Source organism: Somniosus microcephalus, chromosome 7 (assembly GCF_052327205.1).
Source record: "Somniosus microcephalus isolate GS21.2 chromosome 7, FLI_Smic_1.0, whole genome shotgun sequence".
NCBI classification, from domain to species: Eukaryota; Metazoa; Chordata; class Chondrichthyes; order Squaliformes; family Somniosidae; genus Somniosus; species Somniosus microcephalus.
The window spans coordinates 57,675,661-57,688,918 of record NC_140993.1 but is presented as its reverse complement, the minus strand read 5'-3'; the positions used below and the strand labels follow the sequence as shown (position 1 = coordinate 57,688,918).

Genomic DNA, 13,258 nt, shown 5'->3' with positions numbered 1-13,258 from the left:
GGGGGGAAAAAGAGTGGGAGAGTGATGCGCTATCAATTACTCATAAAAGACTGAGAGTTAGAAGAGTAACTAAAGGCTTTTATTAACAACAGAATGGAGGTCTGCCTCGCGTGGTCGACCGGTCCAGGATACAAAGGGCTGGGGAGCAGTCACCTTTATACTAGGACCTGTGGGAGGAGTCAGCCGAGGCATGTCCAGGCATGTACACAGTGGAATACAAACAGGACAAACAGGAATACGAACAGTGGTTTACCACATTCACCCCTTGTTTAAAATTGAATCCGGCGGGGTGAAGTGTATTAAAAGTTAGTGTATTGGAGTCTCTCCGGAGGTCTTGGCTGCCGCTGTGATCGGCGTGGCGACGGCAGGGGTAGTGAAGCTTCTGGCGTCGAGTCCAGCGTAGGCTGTGGCACAGGCGTGTCGTCCTCGTAGATGTCGAGCGGGTCGCGGGGCCCAGGCCTGCCGTCTGCTGGGGCTGGATATCGGATCGTGGGGGGGGGGGGGTGGTAGTGGGTTACTGCGGCCCCCGAGGGTGCAAGGTCTCTTATGGAGACTGTGTCCTCCCGCCCGTCCGGGTATGCGATGTAAGCATACTGGGGGTTGGCGTGGAGGAGGTCGACCCTCTCGACCAGGGGGTCCATTTTATGGGTCCTCACGTGTCTTCTCAGTAGGACCGGCCCTGGGGACGTCAGCCATGGCGGTAGCGATGTCCCCGATGTGGACTTCCTTGGGAAGACAAACATTTTCTCATGAGGGGTGGCGTTAGTGGCAGTGCAGAGCAGTGACCGAATAGAGTGGAGCGCATCGGGGAGCACATCCTGCCAGCGGGAGGTTGGAAGGCCCCTAGACTTTAAGGCTAGCAGGACGGCCTTCCAAACTGTCGCATTTTCTCTTTCCACCTGTCCGTTCCCCCGGGGGTTGTAACTGGTGGTCCTGCTTGTGGCAATACCCCTAGTTAGCAGGTACTGACTGAGTTCGTCGCTCATAAACGATGAGCCCCGGTCGCTATGGATATAGCTGGGGAAGCCGAACAGGGTGAAGAGGTTGTTCAGACATTTAATGACCGTGGCACTGGTCATGTCCGGGCAGGGGAAGGCGAACGGGAAACGGGAGTACTCATCAATAATATTGAGGAAGTACACATTGCGGTCGGAGGAGGGGAGAGGCCCTTTAAAATCAACGCTAAGGGGCGAGTGGCCTTTATCAGGTGGGCCCTGTCTGGTCTATAAAAGTGCGGTTTGCACTCAGCACAGACTTGGCAGTTCCTGGTCATGGTCCTGACCTCCTCAATAGAGTAAGGCAGGTTGCGGGCCTTGATGAGGTGGAAGAACCTGGTGACCCCCGGGTGGCAGAGGTCATTGTGGAGGGCCCGCAGTCTATCGATCTGCGCGCTGGCGCAGGTGCCACGCGATAGCGCATCCGGGGGTTCATTTAGCTTCCCGGGCCGGTACAAGATTTCGTAGTTGTAGGTGGAAAGTTCGATTCTCCACCTCAAGATCTTGTCATTTTTGATTTTGCCCCTCTGCTTGTTGTTAAACATAAAAGCAACTGAACGCTGGTCAGTGAGCAGGGTAAATCGTTTTCCGGCCAGGTAGTGCCTCCAATGACGCACAGCCTCCACAATCGCCTGGGCCTCCTTCTCAACAGCGGAGTGTCTGGTCTCCGGGCCTTGGAGGGTTCGTGAAAAGAAGGCCACGGGTCTCCCCGCCTGATTGAGGGTAGCGGCCAGGGCAAAGTCGGACGCGTCGCTTTCCACCTGGAAGGGGATGGATTCGTCCACTGCGTGCATGGTGGCTTTGGCAATGTCCTCCTTGATACGGTGGAAGGCTAAGCGGGCCTCTGCCGTCAAGGGAAAAGAGGTGGACTTGATCAGCGGACGGGCCTTGTCCGCATAGTAGGGGACCCACTGGGCGTAATAGGAGAAAAACCCTAGGCACCTCTTCAGGGCCTTGAGGCAGTGGGGCAGTGGGAGTTCCATAAGGGGACGCATCCGGTCGGGGTCGGGGCCGATGACTCCGTGTTCCACAACACAGCCAAGGATGGCGAGGCGGTTTGTGCGGAATATGCACTTCTCCTTGTTATATGTCAGGTTTAGGAGTTGGGCGGTGCGGAGGAATTTTTCGAGGTTTGCGTCATGGTCCTGCAAGTCACGGCCGCAGATGGTCACATTGTCCAGATATGGGAAAGTGGCCTGCAACGCATTTTGATCTACCATCCGGTCCATCTCCCTTTGGAAGACGGAGACCCCGTTGGTGACGCCAAAGGGAACCCTAAGGAAGTGATAAGAGGCGGCCGTTTGCCTCAAAGGCAGTGTACTGGCGGTCCTCAGGGCGGATGGGGAGCTGGTGGTACGCTGATTTCAGGTCAATGGTCGAGAAGACGCGGTACTGCGCGATCTGGTTGACCATATCAGCTATACGGGGGAGTGGGTAGGCGTCCAGCAGGGTGTAGCGATTTATTGTCTGGCTGTAGTCGATGACCAGGCGCTGCTTCTCGCCGGTCTTAACGACCACAACCTGGGCTCGCCAGGGGCTGGTGCTGCCCTCAATAATCCCTTCTTTCAGGAGCCGCTCCACTTCGGTTTTAATGAAAACCCTGTCCCCGGCACTGTATCGCCTGCTCTTTGTGGCGATGGGCTTACAGTCGGGGGTGAGGTTAGCAAACAGTGGTGGGGGGGTGACTGAGTGTGGAGAGGTTGCACCTGGTGCGCGGCGGGCAATTTGGAAGCTGCTGGCTGCGGACTGTGAGTGGGGGTAGGGGTCCACCGTACGCCATCGTAACACTTTTAAGGTGGCACTGAAAATCTAACCCCAGCAGGACCAGAAGTTTAAAATGATCGTACACGGTCCCGTCTACTACGAGTGTCACCACGCAGTAGCCGCCGATGTCCGCCGACTGGGACTCGGAGGCCATAGAAATCCGCTGTTGCGCAGGCAGGACTGGGAGAGAGCAACGCCGCACCGTGTCGGGGTGGATGAAGCTCTCCGTGCTCCCAGAGTCAAAAAGGCAGATTGTATCGTGACCATTTACCTTAATGTCCATTGTGGAACTGGCCAGTTGGTGCGGTCTCGCTTGGTCCAGTGTAACGGATGCCAGCGTAGGGGTCGGTGTGTCGTTGCGGGTATCAGATGAGGCGGTGTCGGGGGCCTGCTGCGTCCCGGCTGTCGTCCAAGATGGCGGCGTCCATGATCCCCATGTGGCTGGAGGCGTCCAAAATGGCTGCTGTACCGGTGATTCGCACATGGCCGGGGAGGTCCAAGATGGCGGCCCACACGCGGCGCTGCTGGGGTTCGGGGTGGCTTTGGCCCTGCAGACGCTAGCGTAGTGTCCCTTCTTCCCGCAGCCCGAGCAGATCGCGTTTTTCGCCGGGCAGCGCGCTCTGGGGTGTTTTGCCTGGCCACAGAAGTAGCATTTCTGGCCTTGGGACACTGCTGCGGTAGTTGGGCCGTTGTTGGGGTGTGGCTGGGGTGGCACGGCGCTATGAGGCGGTCCTACCGTGTCCCAGGCTGTCATTCCCCGCGGCGTCCACGGTGCAGAGGAGTAGGCATCCATGCCCTGGTAGGCTGCATCCAACAATAGTGCGAGTTCAGAGGCCTTGTTGAGGTCGAGGTTACTCTGCTCCAACAGTCGCTGTCGGGTGTAATTGGATCTGTGGCCCGCTACAAAAGCATCCCGGATAAGTTCCTCTGTGTACACGGCGGCCTTTACATCCTTACAACCACAGGCCCGGCCAAGCACAGACAGTGCCTGAAGGTATTCCACGGTCGATTCCCCAGGTTGTTGTTTACGACTCCCCAGGAGGTGCCTGGCGTACACTTCGTTCACTGGGCGCGTGTACTGGTCCTTGAGGAGCTTGATAGCGTCCGCGTACGAGGTCGCGTCTTGGATGACCGAGTGCACTCGGTGGTTCACTTTGGAGGTCAGGACATCCAGTTTGTCCTCGTCCGATTTGATTGCTTCGGAGGCGGTCAGGAATTTTTCGAAACACTTAAGCCAGTGAGTAAACTTGGTGGATGAGTCCGCCTCCCGATGATCTAAGTCCAGGCATGCTGGTGTGAGGATCTTCTCCATTATAAAAATGTTGTTAATAAAATTGATGCGCTATCAATTACTCATAAAAGACTGAGAGTTAGAAGAGTAACTAAAGGCTTTTATTAACAACAGAATGGAGGTCTGCCTCGTGTGGTCGACCGGTCCAGGATACAAAGGGCTGGGGAGCAGTCACCTTTATACTAGGACCTGTGGGAGGAGTCAGCCGAGGCATGTCCAGGCATGTACACAGTGGAATACAAACAGGAATACGAACAGTGGTTTACCACAGAGAGCAATAGTGGTAGGGGATTCTATAGTAAGGGGAACAGATAGGCGTTTCTGTGGCCGTAGACGTGAATCCAGGATGGTTTGTTGCCTCCCTGGTGCCAGGGTCAAGGATGTCACTGAGCGGCTGCAGGGCATTCTGGAGGGGGAGGGTGAACAGCCAGTGGTCGTGGTCCACATTGGTACCAACGACATAGGTAAAAAGAGGGATGAGGTCCTGCATCAAGAATTTAGGGAGCTAGGTAACAGATTAAAGAGCAGGACCTCAAAGGTTGTAATCTCTGGATTACTCCCAGTGCCACGTGCTAGTAAGTATAGGAATGGGAGGATCGAGCAGATGAATGCGTGGCTAAAGAGTTGGTGTAGGGGGGAGGGTTTTACTTTCCTGGATCACTGGGCCTGCTTCTGGGAAAGGTGGGACTTGTACAAGTCGGACGGGTTGCACCTGAACCAGAGCGGGACAAATATCCTTGCGGGGAGGTTTGCTAGCACTGTTGGGGGGGGTTTAAACTAACTTGGCAGGGGGATGGGATACAGAGGGGAGCTGAAATAGGGGGGGATGTGCTGCCAATTATAGAGAAAAAAACAAGTCCGCTTGGTAGACAGGGCAAATATATAAGGGCAAGGCTGGATGGCATCTATTTTAATGCAAGGAGTCTTGCAAATAAGGTGGATGAACTGAAGGTGCTAATAAACACATGGGAGTATGATATTGTTGCTATCACGGAGACATGGTTGAGGGAGGGGCAAGACTGGCAGCTCAATATTCCGGGGTGATGTGCCTCAATTATTCCGAGACTCGAAGTTAGCAGAACAAAAGTAAGGCTTTTATTAACTTAGAACATAACACGTAAACTAGAGAGATGTCTTCCTTCAGGAGGCTGATGCCCGACTGACTTAGATTACAAAGGAGCCAGGTATGGGCGGAGCCCTGCACACAACCAATTCCAGCACATTCCAATACATAATACATGAGGACTGGGGGAAGGGAAAAGACACAGAAAGCAGGCAGTTACAAGACACAGAAAACAGGCAGTGATGAATGGAATATATTTCATCACATTCACCCCTTCTATAGATTTAGTCTGTTCGGGGGTTTGATAGTCCTCTGCGACCGACGTGGCTGTTGTGGTGCCGCGGGTGTCGGCTGGGTGTCCCCGGTAGCCTCCTGGGTCTCTGCCGGGGGTGCCGCCGGGGTTGTTGAAGTGGTTGTTGAAGTTGTTGGTGGGGGTGCCGTTGGTCGATGTTCTTCCGGGGGTGATGAAAGAGTAGTGGGTGGGTAAGGGTTGCTGTGATCGTCGTCGCTGCTATTGCCGTGGTTGTTGTCGATGCCGGCTGGGGCGACATCTTTTATGGGCACGGTGTCCTCCCTTCTGTCGGCGTGCCGGACATATGCGTATTGGGGGTTGGCGTGGAGTAGGTGTACTGGCTCCACGAGAGGGTCCGTCTTGTGGCCCCTCACATGCCTTCGCACGAGTACCGGACCTGGGGTGGAGAGCCATGACGGCATGGATACGCCTCAGGTGGATTTCCGAGGAAAGACAAACATTCGTTCATGAGGCGTGGCATTAGTGGCCGTACACCATAGCGACCGTATCGAATGGAGCACATCCGAGAGGACTTCCTGCCAGCGGGAGATAGGGAGGCCCTTGGTCCTTAGAGCTAGAGTGACTGCTTTCCACACTGTCCCGTTCTCTCGCTCCACCTGGCCGTTACCCCGGGGGTTGTAGCTGGTGGTACGGCTCGTGGCGATCCCCTTGGACAGCATGTACTGGCGTAGCTCTTCACTCATGAAGGACGCCCCCCTATCCGTGTGGATATAGCTTGGCAGGCAGAACAGGCTGTTGAGGCATTTAATGACCGTGGCGCTGGTCATGTCTGGGCAGGGGAAGGCGAATGGGAAACGGGAGTATTCGTCCACAATGTTCAGGAAGTAAACATTGCGGTCGACGGACGGGAGGGGGCCCTTGAAATCTAAGCTGAGCCGCTCGAAGGGCCGTGTAGCTTTGATTAAGTGGGCTCTATCTGGGCGGCAGAACCGAGGCTTGCACTCAGCGCAAGTGCGGCAGTTCCTGGTCAGAGACCAAACTTCCTCAATCGAGTAGGGTAAGTTACGGGACTTTATGAAGTGGAACAGCCGCGTGACCCCTGGGTGGCAGAGGTCGTTGTGGAGGGTCTGTAGCCGATCCTCGGTGGCGCTGGCACACATCCCTCGTGAGAGGGCGTCAGGGGATTCGTTAAGGGCCCCTGGCCGGTAAATGATGTCGTACTCGAAAGTGGAGAGCTCGATCCGCCACCTAAGAATCTTATCATTTTTAATCTTCCCCCTCTGTTTATTGTTGAACATAAACGCTACCGATCGCTGGTCGGTAAGTAGGGTGAAGCGTTTGCCGGCTAGGTAGTGGCGCCAGTGGCGCACTGCCTCCACGATGGCTTGGGCCTCCTTTTCCACGGAGGAGTGTCTGATCTCGGGGCCTTGGAGGGTCCTCGAGAAGAAAGCTACAGGCCGCCCCGCCTGGTTGAGGGTGGCCGCCAAGGCGAAATCGGACGCATCACTTTCCACTTGAAATGGAGTGTTCTCGTCCACTGCCTGTAGCGTGGCCCGCTCAATATCCTGCTTAATGCTTTTGAAGGCGGCGTGGGCCTCAGCAGAGAGCGGAAAAGAGGATGCTTTCAAGAGGGGGCGGGCTTTGTCGGAGTAGTTGGGGACCCATTGGGAATAGTAAGAAAATAACCCCAGGCACCTTTTCAGGGCTTTGGGAGTGTTGGGCAGGGGCAGCTCCCGTAGGGGGCGCAATCGGTCGGGGTCTGGTCCGATTTCCCCATTCTCCACCACGCTGCCCAGTATGCAGAGGCGCGTGGTGTTGAAAACGCACTTGTCCTCGTTATAGGTGAGGTTGAGTTTTTGTGCGGTTTTCAGGAACCTCTCGAGGTTCGAGTCGTGATCCTGCTGGTTGTGACCGCAGATGGTGACGTTGTCGAGGTAGGGGAAGGTTGCCTGCAAGTGGTGGTCATCGACCATGCGATCCATCTCCCTCTGAAAGACCGAGACCCCGTTCGTCACCCCAAAGGGGACTCTGAGGAATTGGTAGAGGCGTCCGTTCGCCTCGAAGGCGGTGTACGGGCGGTCCTCTGGTCTGATAGGGAGCTGGTGGTACGCTGACTTGAGGTCGATGGTGGAGAACACCCGGTATTGGGCGATTTGGTTCACCATTTCTGATATGCGGGGTAGCGGGTAGGCGTCTAGTAGGGTGTACCTGTTGATCGTTTGACTATAGTCGATCACCATCCGTTTCTTCTCGCTACCCCTTACCACTACCACTTGGGCGCGCCACGGGCTGTTGCTGTGTTCAATAATGCGCTCTTTCAGGAGCCTGTCTACCTCGGTCGCGATAAACCGCCTGTCCTCCCAGCTGTACCTCCTGCTTTTGGTCGCTATTGGCCGGCAGTTAGGGGTAAGGTTTGCGAATAGCGAAGGCGGCTTTACCTTCAGGGTAGCCAGACCGCGCACTGAGGGGCGGCTGGGACCCACCGTACTTGAGCGTGATGCTTTGGTGGTTGCACTGGAAATCCAAACCCAAGATCACGCTCGCACATAGATTCTTCATGATTAATACTTTAAAATTATCATACACAGTTCCGTTAACGCACAATTGTACCGTGCAGTAACCCAGAATGGTCGATGTCTGGGTTTTATCAGCCATAGAGATGGTACCCTGAGCAGGGACCACCTTTAGGGAGAGTTGTTGTGCCAGTTCAGGGTGAATAAAACTCTCCGTGCTTCCACTGTCAATTAAGCATTTAACCCGGCACCCGTTTACCTCGATGTCCACCATTGATTTGGATAGCGGATGCGGCCTGGTCTGGTCCACTGTGACCGATGCCACTGTAGGGCCCTGATCGAGACAAGATGGCGTCCACGCTGTCTGCTCATAAGATGGCGGACCCCACGAGGTCGGGCAAGATGGCCGCTCCCACGGCGCACACGCGGCGGTGGCGGGTTTTCCGGCGGTTGGTTTTCCGGCGGGGTTCCCTCTGCACACCTTCCCGAAGTGCCCCTTCTTACCGCACTTAAAGCAGGTGGTGCCTTTCGCCGGGCACAGGTTTCTGGTGTGCTTTGGCTGCCCGCAGAAGTAGCAGTTGGGTCCTTGACGCGTCGCGGCTGTCGTAGGGCTTCTGGGGGGAGAGCTGGGCCCCGCCGGTGTCGGGCTGCCGGGCGGGGAAGATGCCTTCCAAGATGGCGGCGCACACGTGGGCGGCGCGGGCTGAAGAGTAGGTGTCCGAGTTTCTCTGGGCCATCTCCAGGGACCGCGCGGTGTCCGCAGCCTGTTTCAGGTCCAACTCCGTTTTTTCCAGCAGTCTTTGCCGGATGTGAGTGGAGCTGAGGCCTGTGATAAAGGCATCGCGAACAAGCTCGTCGGTGTACACTGCGGCTTTTACATCTCGGCACTTACAGTCCTTGCCAAGCTTTTTCAGGATGCTTAGGAACTCCTCCACCGATTCCCCAGGTCGCTGTGCGCGAGTAGCGAGTAGATGCCTAGCATACACCTCATTCGTAGGCTGCTGGTAATGCGCCTTTAAGGTGTTGCAGGCGGCCAGGTACGTATCGGCGTCTTGGATGAGGGGGTAAACCCGGTGGCTTACCCAATTCCGTAGCATTCCGAGTCTCATCTTCGCAGTGTCCGTAGCGTCTTTGACGGCTGCGGAATTGTCCAGGAAGAATTCCATACAGTCAAACCAGTGTCCGAAGCGTGCTGATGCGTCCGGAGCATGTTGATCCAAATCCAAACGTTCGGGTTTCAGGAGTTGATCCATAGTGTTGAAAATTAAGTTAATAAAATTGATGTGCCTCAATTATTCCGAGACTCGAAGTTAGCAGAACAAAAGTAAGGCTTTTATTAACTTAGAACATAACACGTAAACTAGAGAGATGTCTTCCTTCAGGAGGCTGATGCCCGACTGACTTAGATTACAAAGGAGCCAGGTATGGGCGGAGCCCTGCACACAACCAATTCCAGCACATTCCAATACATAATACATGAGGACTGGGGGAAGGGAAAAGACACAGAAAGCAGGCAGTTACAAGACACAGAAAACAGGCAGTGATGAATGGAATATATTTCATCACACGGGGTACAGAATCTTCAGGCGAGACAGAGGGGGAGGTATAAGAGGAGGGGGTGTCGCAATATTAATTAAGGAGTCAATTACTGCAGTAAGGAGGGATGATATATTAGCAGGGTCCTCTAATGAGGCCATATGGGTGGAGTTTAAAAACAAAAAGGGGGCAAGCACTTTGCTGGGAGTGTACTATAGGCCTCCAAACACTCAGGGGGAGATAGAGGAACAGATATGTAGGCAAATCTCAGAGAAATGTGCAAATAATAGGGTAATAATAATGGGGGATTTCAACTTCCCCAATATTAACTGGGATAGTCAGAGTGTGAAAGGCTCAGAGGGTGTAGAATTCTTAAAGTGCATCCAGGAGAGCTTTTTGAGCCAGCATGTAGAAAGTCCTACAAGAGAGGGGGCGGTACTGGACCTAATTCTAGGGAATGTGGCCGGCCAAGTGGAAAAAGTGCTAGTAGGTGAGCACTTTGGTGATAGTGACCATAATATGGTAAGATTTAAGGTGGTCATGGAAAAGGACAGGGATGGGCCGGAAATAAAGGTTCTAAATTGGGGGAAGGCCGATTTTAATAGGATAAGGCAGGATCTGGCCAAAATGGACTGGGATCAGCTACTTGTAGGAAAATCCGCTTCGGAGCAATGGGAGGCTTTCAGAAGGGAGATTGAGATCATACAATGGCAACATGTTCCCGTAAAGGTCAAGAGTGGTTCCAAAAACCACGGAACCGTGGATGTCAGGGGATATACGAGAATGGATTAGGAAAAAAAGGAGGGCTTTTGGTAGATACAAAAGGCTAAAGACGGAGGAAGCCCTAGAGGAGTACAAAAAGTGCAGGGGGATACTTAAAAAAGAAATTAGGAGATCAAGGAGGGGCCATGAAATAACACTGGCGAGCAAAATAAAGAAAAATCCGAAGATGTTTTATAAGTATATTAAGGGTAAGAGGATGACTAGGGAAAAAATAGGGCCCATTAGGGACAAAAGTGGCAATCTGTGTGTGGAGCCGGAAGATGTAGGAGGGGTTCTAAATGAATTTTTTGCATCTGTTTTCACTATGGAGAAGGACGATGTAGACATAGAAATAGGGCGGGGGGACTGTGATATGCTCGAACATATTAACATCGAGAGGGAGGAGGTATTGGCGGTTTTAGCTGGCCTAAAAATGGATAAATCCCCAGGCCCGGATGAAATGTATCCCAGGCTGCTGTGTGAGGCAAAGGAAGAGATTGCGGGGGCTCTAACACATATATTCAGGACCTCTCTGGCCACAGGGGATCTGCCAGAGGACTGGAGAACTGCTAATGTAGTACCATTATTCAAGAAGGGAAGTAGGGAAAAACCGGGGAACTACAGGCCAGTGAGCCTAACATCAGTGGTAGGAAAATTATTGGAAAAAGTCCTGAGGGACAAAATTTGTCTCCACTTGGAGAGGCAAGGATTAATCAGGGATAGTCAACATGGCTTTGTCAAGGGAAGATCATGTCTGACTAATTTGATTGAATTTTTTGAGGGGGTGACTAGGTGTGTGGATGAGGGTAACGCAGTGGATGTGGTATACATGGATTTCAGTAAGGCCTTCGATAAAGTCCCGCACAGGAGGCTAGTCAAGAAGGTAAGAGCCCATGGAATCCAGGGTGCCTTGGCACATTGGATACAAAACTGGCTTAGTGGCAGAAGGCAGAGGGTGATGGTCGAAGGTTGTTTTTGTGACTGGAAGCCTGTGGCCAGTGGGGTACCACAGGGATCGGTGCTGGGTCCCTTGCTGTTTGTGGTCTACATTAATGACTTGGATATGAATGTAAAGGGTATGATCAGTTAGTTCGCGGATGATACAAAAATTGGTAGGGTGGTAAATAGCGAGGAGGGTAGCCTCAGTCTGCAGGACGATATAGATGGGTTGGTCAGATGGGCGGAACAGTGGCAAATGGAATTTAACCCGGAAAAGTGCGAGGTGATGCACTTTGGGGGGGACTAACAAGGCAAGGGAATACACAATGAATGGTAAGACCCTAGGCAAGACGGAGGGTCAGAGGGATCTGGGTGTGCAAGTACACAGATCCCTGAAGGCGGCGGAACAGGTGGATAAGGTGGTAAAAAAGGCATTAGCCGAGGCATTGAATATAAGAGCAAGGAGGTTATGATGGAGCTGTATAAAACACTGGTTAGGCCACAGCTGGAATACTGTGTGCAGTTCTGGTCGCCACACTACAGGAAGGATGTGATCGCGTTCGAGAGGGTGCAGAGGAGGTTCACCAGGATGTTACCAGGGCTGGAGCGCTTCAGCTATGAAGAGAGACTGGGCAGATTGGGTTTGTTTTCCTTGGAGCAGAGGAGGCTGAGGGGGGACATGATTGAGGTGTACAAAATTATGAGGGGCATAGATAGGATGGATGCTGAGGAGCTTTTTCCCTTAGTAGAGGGGTCAATAACTAGGGGGCATAGATTCAAGGTAAAGGGCGGGAGGTTTAGAGGGGATTTGAGAGAGAACTTTTTCACCCAGAGGGTGGTTGGAGTCTGGAACTCACTGCCCGAAAGGGTTGTGGAGGCAGAAACCCTCACAACATTTAAGAAGCATTTGGATGAGCACTTGAAATGCCATAGCATACAAGGCTACGGGCCAAATGCTGGAATATGGGATTAGATTAGACAGGGCTTGATGGCCGGCGCGGACACGATGGGCCGAAGGGCCTCTATCTGTGCTGTATTACTCTATGACTCTATGACCTTTTCCACTGATGCATGGACTATGTTTCTGTGTATTAACACATTGCGTTTCTTCTATTTGTGGTATTTTGAAAATAACATGTCTCCTATTATTACACATAACATAGTCTAATGATACCATTCAGTTTGATCTTCATGCATCAAGTGGCATACTTGTACCTTGTAAGCATTTCAAATGTATCTACCATGAATTCTGCTGAGGTGATTCATTGAATTTTGTACCCAACCTGGTGATGAGCCTCATCGGAACCATGCAGGTATAATGGAACAGATATAGCAATGCTAAGTATCATAGGTTTTAAGTATTTTTTTAAAAATCAAACAAAATCACTGCACTGCCTTGTTAGCTATTTAAGGTAAAAGAATTAAAGTAGCTTGTTTGGGTTAGTGTTGTTAATTTGAATACATGCTATTTGGATGAATTGCATCCCACTATCGATTCTGATAACTGACTGCATCATTCATTGTTATGGACTTTCTCGTGATTGTACATTACATCGTGATAGTTTCCTGCTGAGGGATTGGGGAAGACCAGGGGTCATGTGTATAAATTACGCAAAGGTAGGACCAGATTAGTGTTAGGTGTGTCTTTTGCCATGGAACAAGTTTCCGGGTCGTACAGTGGGTCCAGACCCTCTGCATATTTTCAAAAGAGAACTAAACCAGTTCCAGGCTGGAGCAGAGATCACATCCTATAAAAGGTGGGTGAACAAGGTAATATAAGCATGATCAATGTGGTCTCCTGGACTAATTTTATTTCCTTAACTGGATTGGAGAGAGATTTTCCACATTTTTGGCCCCTAAATTGCTCTATGGCTTTTCTCTTTTTTGGCCTCTCCCAGGAGGTTACATGGCTACAGGTGGGAAGGGAGTGTCTAATCACTATGCTTCAGGCATCACGAGTGGGGCAGACTTGATGATCTTTTCCTGCCTGTCATTTTCATATGTTCGTATATCCCACAACAATCACTTGCCACATTATTTGGAATTTTGTTGTGTGCAGTTCAGCAGCTCAGTTTGCTTATGTAATAGTCACTGCACTTCAAAGGTCATTCATTGGTTATAAGGCATTATACAAATACTATT

At 52.2% G+C, this 13,258-nt stretch overlaps 1 protein-coding gene across 5 annotated transcripts in view; it reads left to right on the top strand.

Moving 5' to 3' along the window:
- The window catches only part of LOC147114649 (DNA topoisomerase 1-like), a 183,914-nt gene that overhangs the window by 118,809 nt on the left and 51,847 nt on the right, over positions 1–13,258 (top strand). The window lies entirely within an intron of this gene.